Here is a 12,235-nt window from a genome sequence, read left to right as displayed (position 1 = left end):
CTCAAAAAATTAAACCTTAACTAAGATTTTTTCAACAGCAACAAACAAAAAGTGACAAACGAGTTCTAAATTGTTTTTCTTTTATGCAATCATTTCAAGAGATCATGGGAATCATTAAGTATGGACGTTTTTTTTTCGCGTTGTCGAAAATTATCCACCATGAACATGGGTGGGACTGGTATGCTCGAAACATGAGCTTGAACACCTAATCCGAGACTGGTACTATTTTCATGAAATTGTAATATAGAGTGCACTGACGACGCAGGGGTCGGTCCAGCCATTTTCAAAAGGGGATTCCATCCCAAGATAAGTAAGGGGTCACACCATATGTCCCTATATAAGAAAAGGGGATGTTCCAACTCCCTGAAACAGACCGTGATCTCTATCTGCGACGTTGTTCATTTCAACACAAAGTTTATACGCAAATCTATTCAATTGATTGTTAAGGAAAAAAATGCAAAAGTGTAGCAGGCGAGAAGAAATTGTTAAAAAAAACACAATCTATTTACGTCTGCAAGGCGACAGATGCGGGTACAAAGTTGTTATCATAACAAAAAAGACATCAACATTACTATTTCAAATGAAACAGTTTGTAGAGTATCCTCTGAACAAGATTTTGGCAGGTTTTCGTACATGTATACCTAACTATTGCATTAAATGTACCCTGTTTCGCGGGGCAGGTTTATTGCTCCTGCTGATAATATATATCTCATACATCTATCTACACCTTATAAATTCTTGTCTTCAAATATTAACGTGTTGCTTGCATCTTTTTTTTTTTTTAATATAGAAGACACAATTTGCTATTTTGTATCTGTATTGTTGGTTTGTTTTTTGTATTTTGATATGACCCCTTGTTTTTGTCACCTGTAATCGTAAGTCTAAAGTGTAATCCTAGGTATAGACCTAGTTTCCGCAAATGTCTACTTGTCATAACTAAACTCATACGCTTGTTTATAAATAACATTTCTGGTTTAAAAATAAAATATAAATAATACCTAAAAAATAAGATTTGATGAAATTACAATCTATTTAAATATTTTTTCCAAGGTTGACTTTGGGAAAATGTAATATATACTCGATGTCAATAGTGAAGGACAGATTGGAACATACCAGAAATATTGATTTAAAAAAATGTACGCACTTGTCGATGATTCGTCTATACGACTGGGTAGAAAGTTACGGAACTATAGCGCAATTTAAAATATATACATGTATACATTAAACATAAGAAAAAAACATATATTTTGAATAAATTGGGGTAAAAGTTTTGTAAATAGACTAGTCCACGTATGCCAACAGTATGTAATCATCGAATGTCGATAGACTATTGTATACCAAAAGAAGAAGACGAAGAAGAAGAAGAGAACCAATTTGATTTAGATACAGGTCGATGTTTAACTTGGTTTGGTTCATCGAAGTTGTGGACATAGTAAAATCACAGATTTATATTGACGTTACGCACGGTATTGGTGCCACTTAGCGTTACACGACGTTCCTAATAAAACAACGATTTTGACGTTGTTCCAAAAAATGTACGCACTTGTCGACGATTCGTTTATACGACTGGGTAGAAATTTACGGAACAAGACTGAAAAATACGGAACAAGACGGAACAAGACTGAAAGTTATGGAACAAGACGGAACAAGACTGAAAATGTTTCAAACGTTGACCTATATATTTTACTCATGTGAAAATGCCGCTTAAAGTACAGAGAATTTCGATGTTGCTTCTTTATATGTTTTTATTTTTTTCAAGCGGGTGCAAATGCAAAATTCCATTTAATTAGAATAATTTTTAATATTTGAAAAGAATTGTCTGCAACAGTAACACAAAATAACAATTTGATGTCTTGTAAAATGATTTAAATATATAAAAAAGATGTGGTATGATTGCCAATGAGACCACATTTCACAAGAGACCAAATTGTCACAAAAATAAACAACTATAGGTCACTGTACGGCCTTCAACAATGAGCAAAGTCCATATCGCATAGTCTGTTTTACTAGGCCCCGAAATGACAATGTAAAACAATTCAGTCGAGCAAACTAACTGCCTCATTCATGTTACAAAATGAACGAAAAAGTCTGTTTTGTATATTTTTTTACTTTTTTTTTTTATCTTCGAAATGTTTTAAAACTTTCAAATGTGAGGCTCTTATTTTATCAACACTTTAATTCTTGGACTATTATACTAACGTAAATATAATAGTCCCAGAATTTTATTATTTATTTTTCTTAAACAGTGACTTATATATTGTAGGCAAATTATTAAGAAAATTCAGGTTATCAAGGAATTTTCACATTTTGTACATAAATCAGGCCGTTAGTTTTCTCGTTTGAATTGTTTTTACATTTATCATTTCGGGTCTTTTATAAATGACTTCAAGGTTAGGGTTTTGCTCATTGTTGATTGCATATAGAAATAAGATTGTTATGTATGCCACTGGACGAACACTAATTGTGAATATTTTGATGGGATCAAAGTTCCAATTATTTCGGGATTTATTTTCTTTTTCGATATTCAATAACAGAAGAAAAAAAAATTGCTTGTCCGCTAAATAGGGATTTTCTTGTTAAACATCGTTAAAAGGATGTGTGTCTAAGGTGAACGCCACAAGAACCCTGTAATACTAGTACGAGAGTATAGCATGTAAACATTCCTTCTTAATGATATGGTTGTTTTGGAAATCTTTTCTTACAACTCATGTCGGCGCTAACATCTCCTTTAGTAGTTATTTTTTTTTTCCAAAAGTCCAATTTCACGTTTCCGCATTTTCGTGCATTACTTTTCCGAAATAAGTAGTGGCGTTTTTACGTTTCCGCAAATTGGTATTACTTTTCCAGAAAAAGAAATTACTATTCCGGAAAAAATTAATTAAGGTATACCTGTTGATTGAATAATAAAAAATAAATATTTATTACGTTAAAGGTCATCATAACAAAGTCTACAGTAGTACATATACATTCACCGTTTACTAGTTTTGTATTTTGGTCAAGAAAGAAGTCCATCTTTTCCTTTTCATATTTCTGAACGTTTTTTTTTTTAAGTTAGAGTTATCATCTTTATGCAAAATTGAATGATTTCGTATACTAGTAGTATTACGTTTTCTGTGTCTCTTAGATTTTTTAAGAATACATTTTCGCATGCTTAAACATGATAAAGAAAGCACGTCAACTGTTGGACTCGTGAAAATATTTTTCAACTTTTTAAAGCTTCATCTGTGTGATCGAAATTGTCGAAAGATTCTTATGACACTTTTAATAAAAAGTGATGCAAGTACAAGGGACCAGACGATATAATATAATTGGTACTAGGGAATGAATTATAGAAGTAAACTATTTCCAAATAAATATTTCAATATTTTATATTAATAACATCTTTAAGAATTACAAAATTTAATGTTTTATCGACACATGCCACGTTCAATATTGATTGCAATCTGTGTAATCGATTGAAATTCATGATCATTCAACCATGGACCGCTAATCACGCACGTGTGTACAAACAGTTTGACTATGAATATGTTTTTTCGGCGACTGTTTTTTTCGTCATGTGTTTGGTATTTCAATTGGTTTATAAAACAAATTATGGTTATCAATAGGTCAATCGGGGAAAAAAATATTCCATTTATCATAAAAAGCTTCACAAGTTCCAAGAAATGGTTTGACACGAAATAAAGATATGTATCTGCTTTTAAGCTATTCTATAAAATATATATATTATAACGTTACTTAAAACTGCGAAAAAAAACTGAACCATTTGTCGATAAAAAACGGACGAACGAAATTGTAAAAAATATATATTATCTTTAAAATTTTTTAGTATATTTATTCTAGTTTATAAATCAAAGGTTGATCACCTGCAGTATGTGTGCCTTACTAGTTTATAATGTCGTGGACTGTGATGTATGCTGCCACCTTCGAGACGTATTTGCTAACGGTTCATTAAAAAAGAGGGTCAGGATGGGGTCGATGAATAGTGAATAATGGGTTAAAAGTGCCGAATAAAGGAAAATAAATAATGACTACAGAAACATAGAGAAAAAGATAAGGAATAGAGAATTACGAAGTGCTTATATATATAAAGAACACAGGAAAAGACTGAACAATTATAGAATTAAGGACCCCCGTACAGGTCCTCATACAATTGACACATCTTATTTTCACACCTAGCAGTTTCTTGGTATATACACATAGTGGTCAGCGTACATCTGCAATGTTCAATTAGGTGTGAAATTTTAATCTGGTAATTGAGATTAAATATAAAAGATGAATATAATGATTATTTCATTAAAGTGTCGCACATTGGTCTTACAGTTAAAACAAAGATCGATAGCCAGCCTTCATAAAATTACGAGACACTAAATTTACAATAAAATTAATTAAAATATATACAATTATGAATTAGTTACAACAAGGATTTGTATAGTTACACACACATCTTTATCAATGAAATCCAGGATTTGTTTAGTAAATCTTTGATGAAATTAAAATAATATCCGCATTTGATATAAGCAGAGACATATAATACATATGTATTATATGTCCCTGATATAAGTAACAAAATAAACGAATAAAATCTTTATTAAAATGCTAATATTCTGATGATGGATATTATAATAAAATTGTCAATTGAAATTATCTTTGCAAAAGAAAATAAAGGTATATAAACTTGGGATTTTATTTGAAACACATCACAGTAACCTTTATGTAAGAAACAAATATGCACAAAGAAAGACAAAAATAATACTGAAGATATATTGTTTGTAAATCATAATTTCATAAAAACTTTTTTCTTCTAATAAAAAAACTATTTATTGTACGAGCTAAAAACTTTTGTTTGTATTTACAGTTCATATGAGCAATACATCTTTTCTCTGTGTTCATTCTGTCAAAGTTAATATGTTCACGTGATGTTTTAAAAAGTTCATATCGGAAGTCTGTATATAAAAGACAGACCATTAAAACATGTATTTCGTTTTCCACACAGTTCGAACTACAAAATTTACAAAGTCTATCATTAAATGGTATCTGCGGTATGGAATATCGTTCCGTTTTAACGGCTAGCAAAGCAGAAAAAAATATGAAGATGTTAAATAAAATTATTTAAACCTTTCTCACAGACTTTTTCCCAACGTGTACACTTTGATTACATTTTTGTGACGTTCGTCCTACTTATAAAAACATGTGCGACTTTTCCCTCAGCATACATGTAAATCGTGGGATTCGTAGAAATACTACAAAGGACCTCCTTAGTGCACTAAGAACAAAATTGTACACTAATGACCTGATGGAAAGATACTATCACAACGGATATGGCATCTAGAAAAAGACTTTGTAAAAAATCATAAAATCAAATTTTATAATTATGTCATTTTTAATTAGAAAGTTATCTAATATTTTCTCGACACGTGCTTCAATCGGTTGATTGCCACCTTTAGTGTAATCAGTAGAAATTCATGTTCGCTCAACCCTGTCCCGTTTATAATCCGCTTGTATATACCGATTTTAACATGTATATGGTATTTCGGGCGTATGACATTTGCGCCGATTTTTTAAATGTTCATTCTTTCATTTGCGCCGATTTCATTTTTCATTTGCGCCGATTTATTTTTTCTCCTAATTGGATTTACAGGTAAGTTACAGGTTATACTTTTACATGTAAATTCCAGGGAATACAAAGAAAGCCACAACAAAAGATAGAATACTAACATGGACCTACCTTTTACAAGCAACTAAAGCTATATTTAATATAGGAGGTACAGACATAATTTGCCCGCTATGCAAACTTGAGGAAGAAAACCTTCAACATTTTCTCACTAGATGTCAATTTCTATGCCCCATTAAATCAGCGGAAAAATAATTTTCAAACTAGGGAAACATTAAGCCAGTTAATTGTTGACTACAGAAAACTAGTGAGTTCTACACTTCCAAACGACAGTAATTTCTTAAATGCGGTTGCAACAATTTCTAGAGATTTGTGGGATAAATTACATCAACAGAAGAGTTAACACAGATCAATGCTCTATTATTATAAAAAATCATCATTCATCAAATGGAATTGAACTGTTTTTAATACTTTTCAGAGTTCAAAACAGTTATATCCATGTTATGATTGATAATTCATAACATTTGTACAACTGGCTAACGAAAAAAGGTCTTTAATGATATATCAAAATGAGAGTTGTCTCATTGGCACTCATACCACATCTTCTTATATATATTCACCTGTAATTTACCTGTAATTTACCTGTGAAAAAAATCGGCGCAAATGAAAAAAAAAAAATCGGCGCAAATGAAAGAAAAAATCGGCGCAAATGAAATGCAGATCGGCGCAAATGCAAAACGCCGGGTATTTCAAATTGTTCTCTTGGTTTTTTTCGTTTGTTTGTTTCTGCCGTGTTTATTCTGTCTGGTAATTTTTTTACTTCTAAGGTAATAGCGTCTTCTCAAATATTTTCAGTTTTTGGAAATGTTTATCCTTTTTTTTTTTTTTTTAAAATACAAATAATTGTAAACACTTCACGGAAAGGTGAGGTTTAATACTTGGTTGCTTAACGTCCAGTGGCCTATACTTCACTTTTTTTTCTGATGTCAGAAACCATGCCTCACCGCAAGGTTTTTAAAAGGATAGAACACAGGCAAATGCAAAAAGATTCTAATGACTATCTTTGCTGCCTAGGTCTCTATATAATGATTTATGTTTTATGGGATACTAAACTCCTGTTCTACAAAAACAAATATATTCAGTTTAAGTGAGGTTTTAGTCTGATCTAAGTTCTGATGTGATTTACTGAGAATGTTCCACTTATTTATAAGAGGCAGTACCAAACATGTTTATCTTTAACATGTGGTCAGGTTAAATACATATAGGGTTAAACACTTTCCTCGACATGTTTAGGAGAGGAACATATTTAGGGTACGAACTTGTTTACAAATGCATTACGAGTATAGATATGTGTAATTTGATGTTCAGGCCCCGGCTAAACACATGTTTAGACTGTAAATATGACTTATTTATTTCTTACAGCTACTTCAATTTCAACGTTTGTGGATAGGTGTTTCATTGACAGCCATACCACATCTCCTTTTGCTTATTTTTGTTTTATATATTTTTTTTTCATTTTCCTTGTCTTTTAAAAAATATTCCATTATAAATTTTATTTGATGCCGAAAATAAGAATACGAAGAGTTATTTGTTAAATGCTATAACTAAGCGAAGTAAAACAACCATTAATAATTGTGTATAAGAGCATCATATATATTTATAAAAAAAAAATCAAATACAAGCAGACATACCATTTGTGACACCAATTTCATTTATTTCCAAATCTTAAAGTCTTATATTTCCACAGTTGTCCAGTTCTTTAGCGTCTCTTAATAATGACAGAACGGGCTTTAGAGTCATATGATTAAGTTAACTAAATTATTTAGTTCTCCCATGCACATTGTGAATTATATTTCTTACATCACTGCTTATTACATTATACAATAAAATGGTATTCATCTTCAATTGTTGAATAAAGATGAATTGTTAAAAAAAAAGCATTGACATCAGTTTTAAAGTTATCGTTCATAGAAGACAGTTATGATTTATATTCTCTTTTAAAAACGTAATATAGTATTTACCCCTTGGAGTTTTTCTATATTACTTCTGTAATCCAATTTGAAGAACCCCACGGACGCCACATACTCTCATATGTCTCTCAAGGTATAATGATAGTCTGTAAACTCTAGTGTTGTAAATAAGGAAATGAAATCGCAAAAGCTTTGTTTCTCACTTTGTATCTCAAAATTGGCTTCTTTAAATAAACAAAGAAGCTTACATAGCAATTTCCTTAGAAACAAAATAAAACAAAGGCAAAGTAAACACAAAAAATTTGAATTGTGGTTCCATTTTGCAGTCTTTCCCTGAATCGTTTATTCCTTCTATAGTTCATGAGTGGAATAAACCTGATACAAAACATTGCAGTGTCAACTCTATATCTAAATTTGAGAAAGAATTGAAAACAAAAAACAATATCTTTTGGTAGGAAATGAAATATTAATTTTTAACGCAATTGCGATGCTCCGCTTTATTCTAAAACTATGAAATTTTTCCAGCTTATATTACAAATGACCTGTTTTGCAAATGTGTGTCAGATATTGTGGATCGGTACGTCTAAATAACAACACAGGACTTCCTGTACGAATAGGGACATAAAAAGTATACCCAAGGCAAGTTATAGATATAGAAAGATGTGGTGTGAGTGTGAGATATAGGAAGATGTGGTATAGATATGCATTCGGCACTTTATTTATTTCAAAAAATATTCGTGTATTGAAAAATTTGTGTAAATTAATTAGAAATATCAATATAGACGTATGTTCTCCAGGTTGATACCCAATCTCTCATTCTTGTTGCTCGTTTTGTGCAAACTTGTCATGCGCAAAATCTGTATGTTATAATATGTAAAAATATCGTTCCTTGTACCATTAAACTTGGTTTTATAAGAAATAAAGAATCTTGATAGAAAATTTAATTTTTGATCTTATACTTTTTGTTTTGATAAAATCAATTCAATATTTGAGAAGCTATTTACAAAAAACGTTAAATACACTTTTCGTTTTGTTTCAACTTTATAATGAAACTCGTCCTCAATTTCACCTAATTTTACATAAAGTATATATAATAAATAAAATGTTCTCTTTAACTATTTTGCCATCTACCAATTTCAATAGACATTTTTTTAATTGTGTTCAAAGTTCTAAATCTACAAAAGAATAACTATTTTTGTAACATTGAATACCAAAGAAAGCTTCGCAAGTTAAACTGTTTTTTGGCATAATTGTTTTTATTCCCCCTTTTCTGAAACTCCTGATAGAATAGAACATCACAAAACAGCTTACACATGCACATTTGTTTAAAAAAATATTTTTCGCCATTAAAACTCATTCTTGTCCCGTATGACATTTCCTGAACGAGTGAAAATCTGAAATAATTATTTTATTAAGCTTATATCTTTATTGCGGTAGCCTATTATTGAAAAAGGGTATAATTTTAAATTTCATGAAGTAAGATTCATACCACCAGAGACATTCAATATACTATTAAACAAAAGAAACGACACAAGGCAATACATTAATCATATAAAATAAAATTAGATACAAAAGCTTTGCTCATTGTGGGAAGCCGTAAGGTGAACTACATGTATAGTTGCTAATTTCTATGTCATTCGTCTCTTTGGCAATCATACCACATCTTCTTTTTTTTATATAAATTTGCGTTCATCAGCTTCATGTGGACCTTGGTGGAAAGCAATAGTTTGAAGTTGTCTCATTCACAATCGAACCACATCTACTTTTTATTCTGTCCAAAACCGGGAATGATAGCTGCAATAGGCAGCGATTAAAAAACAACAGCATAAAGCATCGTAGTGGCCATCTTAGTCTGTTAACTAATTTTCACGTTGGTAGGAATAGGGGGGGGGGGGCTTTACTTTTTCAGCAAGATTAAGTCGAAAGTCGAGCTGATGAAGTCAAGAGTGGACAATATTTCTGTGCTCAAGTCTACCCTTTGGGTTCGAAAAAAGGGATTAAGAGTAAATATTGATGAGACAACAACCCAACAACACAGACAATCAAGATATTGAAAGTTTTTTTTACAGTCTTTTGGGTTTTTTTTATTATAGAGAGATCCCTATACACCTTATCAAGCCAAACAAAAACGTTCCATGTATAAATAAAGTAAGGAGCTAATTTCATATTACCTGCCATTAAAAATATCACAAAAGGCACATACATATTTTGTGAAAAGTTTAACCATACCATTTTTATAATATCAATTCGTGGAAATCAAACCAAGTACATGAAATAAAAATCAGTACAAGGAAAATACTTCTCTATTTATTAACGATTTAGTAGATATATAATGAACGTTGAATATGCCTTATATCCAGACCTGTCCAGAGACAAATTCAAGTTCCAAATGTTATACTGAATATGAACCCTGCTCTAGACTGATAGTGTCGAGAAAGATTTTTAACGTGCTAGTTCACAAGGTAACACTCCGCATTTGGACATCATTTAGCCACTCGAGCATACCAGTCTTTTTTTTTTACAGATATATCATGTAATGGAGGAGAGGTGTAATTAAATTATTAATTCCACTTGCTTAGCGGAGGAACAGCAATTTTAAATGTTGACGTATTTGGATTGACCAGGCCGGGATTTGAACCCACGATTTCCCGCACTAAGTGCAAAAACATAACCAAGAGAAATCTGAAATATAGTATCATACCAAAAAAACTAAAGTGCTATAAATAATCCAATCTAAAAGAACTCTCCCTTTTATTTAAGCCATCAAAATGCATTTAACCAGTTGATATTATTAAAAACTGTACTTGAAAAACGATGGTCGATTTAAGCATAGATTTCATGCACGGAAGACTTCTGCACATTTGGTACTCTTGCACAATTAATTGAGGCAGCTCTGTTTTTTATTCAATATATCCTCATTTTGCATTACCATTCCAAGTTCCATGTCCATTCTCTCAGTCGACCTTTTATATTTGCTATGAAAAGCCTACCTATTGTGTTCTCGTTATGAACAAACATGTAATATTTGCCACAGGACGTAAAACAAACAACATTTATTAAACAGACTCATTAATAATTAATATCATGAAAACCATATACGAAGGCAAGATTTGCACAATCCTATAAAGTAATATTTCCATGTATCCGTTTCGATAATTATTGAAACTATAACGACCCTTTTCAGGGTTGCGTTCAATATCGTAGCAGCTACGTAGTGCGACGTAAATTTATGACCATTGAACGAGAAGCTAGCTTAGCTGCTATTAATATCTATGTAGCAGCTAGGCTAGCCACCCGTTCAAAAGTCATAAATCTACATAGCCCTATATAGCCGATAAGATATTGAACACAACCCAAGGTCGTGTTCAATATCGTAGCGGTTACGTAGATGGGTCGAGTTCAATATCGTAGCAGCTACGAAGTGCTACGTAGATTTTGACTATTGAATGTGTAGCTATAGACTAGTTGTTACATAAATATTGATAGCAGCTACGTAGCCGCTACGTAGCTGCTACGATATTGAACCCGACCCTGGGACGCGTTCAATATCGTAGCAGCTACGTAGTGCTACGTAGATATTGACTATTGAACGTGTAGCTATAGACTAGTTATTACTTAGATTTTGATAGCAGCTACATAGTCGCTACGTAGCTGCTACGATATTGAACTGATCCCTGGTATCAATATCTATGTAGCAGCTAGGCTAAATACAAAGGTTGAGTTCAATATCGTAGTAGCTACGTAGTGATCAATATCTATGTAGCAACAATTGTTAACGTTTGTAAGATACCAACAAAACTGACGAATCCATCTTAGATGACAAAACGTATCAAAATTTAATCCTATGGGAGAAAAAATAATCCTATAGGACAAAGTTAATCCTAAGGGAAAACAAAATATCTTACAGGACAAAATTTATCCTAAGGGAGAGAAAAAAATCCGGTAGGAGAAAAAAATATCCCATGGGAGAAAAAACATCCCACAGGACAAAATAAATCCCTTAGGAGAAAAAAATATCCTAAGGGACATTAGTTTCTGTCAAAAAGTCTTTCATGATAATCCTATAGGATAAAAAAAATCCTATCGGATTTAACACTTTTTTTTAAAATCCTACAGGATTTTAAATCCCATAGGATATTAATTTAATCCCATAGGAGATAAATTTTCCTATAGGATAAATAAATCCGATAGGATTTATATATCCCATAGGATATTTAAAATATCCTACGGGATTATGACTTTATCCTATAGGATTTCTCAAAATCCTGTAGGATTTTTAAAAATCCTATGGGAGAAAAAAATATCCTACAGGATTTTGTCACTGTTTTCGCTCCAGTTGCCGAACCGGGCGAGCCATATCAAATTTATTTTTGTATTGTGTTATTTATCCCAAGAGGTACATTATTGCCAAATGTGATGATTCTACGACAAAAAAAAGTGTGGTTCCAATTTGCACTTATGAGAAGTGCAAATTAATCCAAGAACATGTTACATCCTTAAAAACAAGCTTTATGAGAAATCTGTCTTAGAATAGGATTCTGCCTTGTATATTATAAGACAAACCAAACCATTCTCATTGTTTTGATGTCTTTTTCTGACTTTTTCTCCAAATTTCTTTTATTCTGCTCTAATATAAAACTTTTTCCTAAGTAAT

General features: G+C 31.6%; 3 protein-coding genes across 3 annotated transcripts in view; 1 reads left to right on the top strand and 2 right to left on the bottom strand.

The window, feature by feature from the left end:
- The window catches only part of LOC143048714 (MAM and LDL-receptor class A domain-containing protein 1-like), a 180,227-nt gene extending 179,977 nt beyond the window's left edge, over window positions 1–250 (top strand). Inside the window, exon 16 of the mRNA XM_076222553.1 lies at window positions 237–250. The gene's annotated coding sequence lies outside the window, so the exon portion shown is untranslated. The remainder of the gene's footprint in view (window positions 1–236) is intronic.
- LOC143048715 (titin-like) overlaps window positions 1–12,235 on the bottom strand; it is a 226,161-nt gene that overhangs the window by 32,020 nt on the left and 181,906 nt on the right. The gene's annotated exons all lie outside the window — the stretch shown is intronic.
- LOC143048814 (uncharacterized) overlaps window positions 1–12,235 on the bottom strand; it is a 43,473-nt gene that overhangs the window by 22,653 nt on the left and 8,585 nt on the right. The gene's annotated exons all lie outside the window — the stretch shown is intronic.

The sequence above is a fragment of the Mytilus galloprovincialis genome, chromosome 10 (genome assembly GCF_965363235.1).
Source record: "Mytilus galloprovincialis chromosome 10, xbMytGall1.hap1.1, whole genome shotgun sequence".
Lineage (NCBI taxonomy): Eukaryota > Metazoa > Mollusca > Bivalvia > Mytilida > Mytilidae > Mytilus > Mytilus galloprovincialis.
The sequence above is the reverse complement of the archived record's forward strand: the minus strand, read 5'-3'. Positions and strand labels throughout refer to the sequence as shown.